Source organism: Bos mutus, chromosome 11, assembly GCF_027580195.1.
Source record: "Bos mutus isolate GX-2022 chromosome 11, NWIPB_WYAK_1.1, whole genome shotgun sequence".
In the NCBI taxonomy this organism is placed as follows: Eukaryota; Metazoa; Chordata; class Mammalia; order Artiodactyla; family Bovidae; genus Bos; species Bos mutus.
This window is the reverse complement of record NC_091627.1, coordinates 49,753,675-49,761,118: the sequence shown is the minus strand read 5'-3', so window position 1 is coordinate 49,761,118 and position 7,444 is coordinate 49,753,675. Positions and strand designations below refer to the sequence as shown.

The 7,444-nt window shown below is 37.8% G+C and overlaps 1 non-coding gene across 1 annotated transcript; it reads left to right on the top strand.

Moving 5' to 3' along the window:
• The first annotated feature begins 2,145 nt into the window (after window positions 1-2,145).
• Window positions 2,146-2,424, top strand: LOC102279059 (small ribosomal subunit protein eS21). Its single transcript, XR_001352006.2, has one exon. It is a non-coding gene; the product is annotated as a small ribosomal subunit protein eS21 (transcript).
• The last annotated feature ends 5,020 nt before the right edge of the window (window positions 2,425-7,444 follow it).

The window sequence follows — 7,444 nt, the reverse complement described above, 5'->3', positions numbered from 1 at the left end:
AAGTAGTTGCTTGGCACTTCAGCCTGATAGTATTTTGAAATCAGGCTGTTTCAATTGGAACTCTGCTAGCTTTGGGGCCAATTTCTTTTGGAACAGAGACTGTTTCACTGAAACGGTGCCAGTGCAGGCTTTAGCTTGGTACCTTTCAGAATAGGGGCTGTTCTATTGGAACTGCACTGTTAAGCCTTTGGCCTGACTCCCTGGGAATTGGGCTGTTCCATTATAGCCGTGCTGTCCTAATTGACACTGGAGCCACTCTAAGAGCTCAACCCAACTAACATAAAGCAGCCCTTGCCTCAGAGTACTGCAAGTTCAAATACTGGGATCTTTAATGAACCTCAAAAGGTTTCCATCTCTGAACTTAGTTCCTTTTATTAAACCCTTTGAGACATGTGAATCCTTTTGTCTTTTGCTCCTCAGCAACTGTCCATTTATTAGGCAAAGACTTCTTAGGAAAGCATCATACTGGAATTTCTTACTCTTGAAAGGGGGATATAATTCTAAAATTTTGTTATGCAGTTGACCCTTGAACAACACTGGTCTGTACTGCCTGAGTTCACTTATATGCTGAAATTTTCCTAAATAAGTACTATAGTAGTACTTCTGCAGTTGGTTGACTCTGATTGTAAAGTTTTTCTCAAATTTTTAGCAGTTCAGAAATTCATAGCTCTTAGCCACTATGTTGTTCAAGGGTCAACTGTAGCAATCAAAGCAACCAACCAGGTGAATCAAATGACATTTCGATGTCTTTTATTTGCTCTGTCTCTGAGTATAGTAGAGCTGATTCTGGAAACACTGATTATTTGGCTCTATTGATTCAGCCACCATCCTTCTTATGGGCAAAATCTCCAAATGATATTGACAAAATTCACAGTGTACTTCTCATCAGTGTTCAAATAGATCTCTCAGAATCTCTTCCCAGAGCTAATCGCTATCCCATAAGTGAGGAAGAACTTCAAGATTTAAAACCTGTAATAGATTATAAGGCTCAAGGCTTAATATCTGCAATATTTTTATTTTAACAATGTCTGGTAAAATACTCCTATTATACTAGTGAGAAAACCTAAGGACTGAAGGTAGAGCTTGTTCAGGACCTCTGAGTAATAAACAACAATAACAACATTGTTATCTCTCAATGCATTACTAGCATCCACTTCTATTGGAAGCAAATTCTTTACTGCAGTAGATTTATACAGTGCATTCTTCAGTATTCCAGTTGATGAAGCTAGCAGATACTTTTTTTGCCTTCACTGGGGAAGAAAAATAATTCACTGGGACAATAATGACTCAAGATTTTACTTGGAGTTCTTATTTCTTATAAATCTTGAAGGCTGAGCTTGGTGTTAAAAAGTGCCCTATAAGTTCTACTGTGTTGCAATATGTGGATGATTTGCTTCTTTGCTCACCTCAACTCTCCTAACCTGAAGACAGCACCCACTTGCTAAAGCTTTTGGTCTTCAGTGGAAAGATCGTCCCCAAAACTGCTGTTTTCCCATCCCCAAGTTCAATGTTTAGGGAATCTGATATCAAAACAAGGGCTTCACCTAGATTCAGATATACTTCATGGTGTCCTAAGTTTCTCCAAACCCCAAACTAAACACCAACTCTTAGTTTTTCTCAGGTGAGTTGGTTATTGCAAAAAACAGATTTTAAATTTCTCTTGTAGCTAAATTTCTGCATTTTTCACTGAATAATAACAATACCAACCCAATGTTTATGAGGAGAACTGGATGACACAGCCTATAACAACTTAAAGGAGAATTTAATGAACCCACCTGCCCTTGAGTATCCAAATTTTCAGATTTCCTTTTGCCTTTCTGTATATAAAAAGTGTTTGTCCTTAGGATATTCACTCAACAAAAACAGAGGTCACCAATTACCTATATAGGGTGTTATAGCCAAAAAGGTACTAGAGCAACTGGACTCTGTGGCATGGCCATACCTGCCTTGTTAGAACCATTACTGCCACTGCCTTTTTGTTTAAAGCTATTGAGCAAATGATTGTGGGATTCCCATTTACCAAATTTGGACCAAATAACAGCTCAGTCCTGCTACAGACTTTAAAAATTCCCACTCCTCCTGTGCTTGTGCTCATCGTTGTACCATCAGGTGGGCTGTGTGGCCAGCATCCTGGCAAAGGGGATGATGTGGAGCCTGAGACACTCGCTCAACATACAGAATGACTCCAGTGAGTTCGTGGACCTGTATGTGCCGCGGAAATGCTCCACCAGCAACCGTATCATTGGCGCCAAGGCCCACGCGTCCATCCAGATGAACGTGGCCGAGGCTGACAAGGTGACAGGCAGATTCAATGGCCAGTTTAAAACCTATGCTATCTGCGGGGCCGTTCGCAGGATGGGTGAGTCAGATGACTCCATTCTCCGGCTGGCCAAGGCCAATGGCATCATCTCAAAGAACTTCTGACAAGAGGATCCCGGACATGGAATATTTGTTATAAATAAATAGTGAAAACCTAAAAAAAAAAAAAAAAAAATTCCCACTCTTCCCCACTGTACGTGCATTGAACTATTTGTCTATTGACAAAATGAAGGCATTCATGAGTCAATATTGGTGGGAAAATGTTAACAAGGTTGCAAAAAGTGCCTACCTTACTTGTCCCACTTGTTAAACATACAAACCAAGGAAGTCTGTTACTACATTTACTGGACATTTTAATGGCCTAATGGACCATTTAAGTTCTGGCAAATAGATTTCATACAGTATCCTTTGTCTGTATAAATATGTTTTTGGATATAAAAATCAAAGAATATTTATGTTTTTGTCATGGTCTGTATGTTTCACATACAGAAATTTTCTTTTGCACAGGCTACTGCCTCTTCTGTGGCTAAAGAGAAATATCAACAACTTCAGATATGCAGGTGGTGTCCCTCTAGTGGCAGAAAATGGAGAGGAAAGGAAGAGCCTACTGATGAGGTGAAAGAGGGAAGTGAAAAAGCTGACTTGAAACTCAGCATTAAAAAAAGTAAGATCCTCGCATCTGGTCTCATCAATTCATGGCAAATAGAAGGGGAAAAAATGGAAGCACTGACAGATTTTATTTTCTTGGTCTCTAAAATCACTGCAGACAGTGACTGTAGCCATAAAATTAAAAGACACTTGCTCCTTGGAAGAAAATCTATAACAAACTTAGACAGCATATTAAAAAGCAGAGACATCACTTTGCTGACAAAAGTCCATGAAGTCAAAGCTACTGTTTTTCCAGTAGTTATGTATGGATGGACTATAAAGAAGAGTTGGACCATTAAGAAGTTTGAATACCAAACAATCAATGCTTTCAAATTATGATGCAGGAGAAGACTCCTTTTGTTTTTTTAGGTAGATAGGAGATTCATATTTTATTTCTCCACTGACATATTTACAGTAAATATAAATTAAAGGCCTGCTTGCACACCAAACCCAGGTCCTTTTGGTGGTTCAGTCAAAGAGGTAAGACCTTCAGCTGGCTCACAGGAGAAGCGTCCACTTCTTGGCCCAGGTTTGGAAATCAACCCTGAACATTCATCAGAAACACTGTTGCTGAAGCTGAAGCTCCAACACTTTGGCTACCTGATGCAAAGAGATGTCTTGTTGGAAGACTCTGATGCTGGGAAAGATTGACAACAAAAGGAGAAAGGGGCAAAAGAGGATGGGATGGTTAGATAGCATCACTGACTCAATGGTCATGAATCTGAGCAAGCTTTGGCAGTTAGTGGAGGACAGAGAAACTGTCATGCTGCAGTCTGTGGGGTTGCAGAGTCAGACACGACTTAACAACTGAACAACAACAACCTCCTTACACCTTGCACCATGAAGATTTCATATATTTCAAAAAAACATATACAAAAGGATTCCCTTCAACCTTACTGAAAAGGCCCCTGTCTGGTACTGCTAACCAACATTTGTACCACCACTTTCCAAGGAACAGACACTTTCTGGATTCATAGTGAAAGCTCAGTCATGTCCAATTCTTTGCAACTCCATGGATTGTAGCCCATGGAATTTTCCAGGCAAGAGTACTGGAATGGGTTGCCATTTCCTTCTCCAGGGGATCTTCCTGACCCAGGGATCAAACCCAGGTCTCCCGCATTGCAGGCAGAGTCTTTACCTCTGAGCCACCAGGGAATCCCTGGATTCACAGGACACTCCTAAATGCCCATACCCAACTCTGACTGTACCTGAACATCAGCTGGTGATCTAAAGGAAAGACTTCCCAGAATTGAAGTGGCTGACATGATAAGACGGCTTTCCTAAGACATCTGAACCAGGTGCACTGGAAGTTTGCCTATAAAACCTTTGATGACGACAAAGCTTTAAGTGATCTCCAATGTCTATAATTTAAAACGTATGGACTTTAGATAGAAAAGTGCCTGTGAGTTATTCTTCCTACTCCTCTTTGTTACTCAAATATGATTTCAATAGTTTTCTGATCAGTGTGCTTTCCCTCTGACGTGGGATACTACATCCAGAAACGTTCTTCCTGGCTTTGAGGGTAAAATAAGTTGCTGAAACCAAAAAACCTGACTCTTGATCAGAGGGACTTTCAGAGAAAGATCTTGATCAAAGATGAAGGAATATAAAGATTAATAAATAGAAGTCATTAAAATAGTCAGGAGGCCAGAAAGGGGAACTCTCAGGCCATATGAAAATAGCAAATCCCAACAGGAAAGGACTTTCTCTTCTTTCTTGGCAAACTCAATCCATGAGAGACAGTGACAACTCAGAGAAACAAAATGCACTGTACACTGAGCTCTCGATTCCTCTAATGGACTCTTTGCTTATTAAAGTCCTCCCAATATCCTTTATCCCTCTTTAGAAGAGTTCTCCTGTCCTTGCTGTACTGAGACTTATACATAGCTGGCCATCATTGCAGACCCCAAATTGCAATCTGCTGCTGGTACCAATAGGCTTATTTTTATTGGAAAAATAATCAGCAGTCTATTTGTTTTAAGTCAACATGATCTTCCAGTTAGTGGTTCTTGTCAGAGGAAATAGTGTCAGGAATTCTCCTATTAAAAGCACAAGTAATTTTTTTTAAAGCAATCTATGAAGAAAATTGTACAGACCCTATAACTGTCTATAAAAACTATTACTCACCAATAGACAATTGTTCATAATGATTATATTTATTAGTACACTGCAGAATCACATCACCTCTACTTAATTAGGTTTAAAATTGCAGGCCCTTGTCTTTTGTCAAATGTTTCTTTAAGAAACAATACTGCATATATAACAATAAGAAATAAGTATTTATTACTGAATTTAATGTAGAAAATATTCTTGAAATTTTATAGCAAGTAAAAGGCTTAATAATACATATCTGACTGCCACCTCAGTAGTTAGTTCCTACTTAAGAAATGTGAAGATAAAAGGGAAAATTTATTTGTGATAGAAGCCAGTTGAGAATGTTATCCAAACAGTGGCAAATTTCTGAAATTGTTTATTGTTGACATAAACAGATTGTAGAAGGTCTCTCATGGCTTTAAATGTGATTAATCTTCTTGAGAAGTATAACTTTAAGCAAAGTAAATGGAAAAAATCTTGACCAGTGAGTTGATCTTTACCCCAATCTCATCCATTTTAATCCCAAGAGTTTTATAAGATATGAGTCTAGAAAAAATAAGTTGGATCGTGTTTCTCTTTTAAAACATTAGGGACTGAAAGGTAATGAACCACTAGAAAACTTTGAAAAGAATTTGTGACTTCAGAATTCCACATTTTGCGGTTATCATTTATGTGTGAAGACAGCTAAATGGAATTTTCAGATATTCAAGTCTCAAAGTATAAATAGCTGTCATATATTCTTTGAAAAACAAGTCTTAGAATTATTCTAGTTAAGCAAGAGGCTAATAAAAATAAAGAAAACAAGAATAAGAAAGTCATGCTGCTGCTGCTGCTAAATCGCTTCAGTCATGTCTGATTCTGTGCGACCCCATAGATGGCAGCCCACCAGGCTCGCCCATCCCTGGGATTCTCCAGGCAAGAACACTGGAGTAGGTTGCCATTTCCTTCTCCAATACATGAAAGTGAAAAGTGAAAGTGAAGTCGCTCAGTCGTGTCCGACCCTCAGCGACCCCATGGACTGCAGCCTTCCAGGCTCCTCCGTCCATGGGATTTTCCAGGCAAGAGTACGCAGTGGGGTGCCTTTGCCTTCTCCAAGAAAGTCATGCTATAAAAGCCCAAGTCCTGAGAAATAATAATTTACATAAAAAGTAATAACAAGCCTTGTGTGAGAGAAAATAAAAGCACTATTTTCATCAAATTACATAGAAAGAAAATAAAACATAATTTTTTACTTGAACTTAACAAAAATTTATTCACTGTTTTTTTGAAAATTTGAACAATGATTAAAAAATAATTCATAAAAGAAAGAGAACAAAGTAATTCAACTTATTGATATTAGATACAGACTATAATAAAATTTTGGGATCTTTTGAATATTTTAAATAAATTAAATACGTATATAAAAGATGTCTATAAGAACACTTGGAGATGGGTGATTTTAATGAAAACGCTCATGTTCCATGAAAAAAATCATCCTTGTGAAAATGTTTCCTTCATAATCTTTATCTACCATATAAAAATATCAGAAAATAGAAAGTAAAGATTAATGGAGAAGAAAATAATAGAAGTAGAGGAAGAAATTAGGTGACTTTAGTGCCATGTTTTTGTGGTTTAGTGGCTAAGTCATGTCCAGTCCTTTTGCAACCCTATGGACTGTGGCCTGCCGGGCTTCTCTGTCCATGGAATCCTCCAGGCAAGAATACTGGAGTGGGTAGCCATTCTCTTCTCCAGGAGATTTTCTTGACTCAGAAATAGAACCAAGATCTCCTGTATTGAGGTAGATTTTTTACCTTCTGAGCAACAAGGGAAGGCCACATAAAATAAAAGGGCACAACTAAACACATGAAAATACTCAAAGAAAATCTCTCTCATCAGTAAAGGCAAACACACAGTAAACATGGTAAACCACCCATTTACAAAGCTGGTGAGAACATTAAAAGGCAAATGTAGTCAAATCATCTTTATTCACAATGAGCAGTTGAGGGATAGACAAAATAATTAGATGTAAAACATGGTTCAGAATCAGTAACTACAAGAGGAAGAAGGTAAAAATGTAGGTGCATTAAAATGTTTGAAATTAAGAGACCACCAATTAAAAATAACCCTGTATAGGTAGATTACTATATATAAACCTCATGATAACCACAAATAAAAGAAAAACAGTAAATATACCCACAAAATACAGAAGGAATTCAAACATGCTAATAAAGATAGACATCAAATCATAAGAGACAAAAAGAAGAAAAAGGAACAAAAAAGAACCTCAAAACAAATCCAAAGAACAGCTAGCATAATGGCAATAAGTACACATATATCAATGATTACTTTAAATATAAATGTTCTAAATGCTCCAAACAAAAGACATAGAGTGGCTGAATGGATT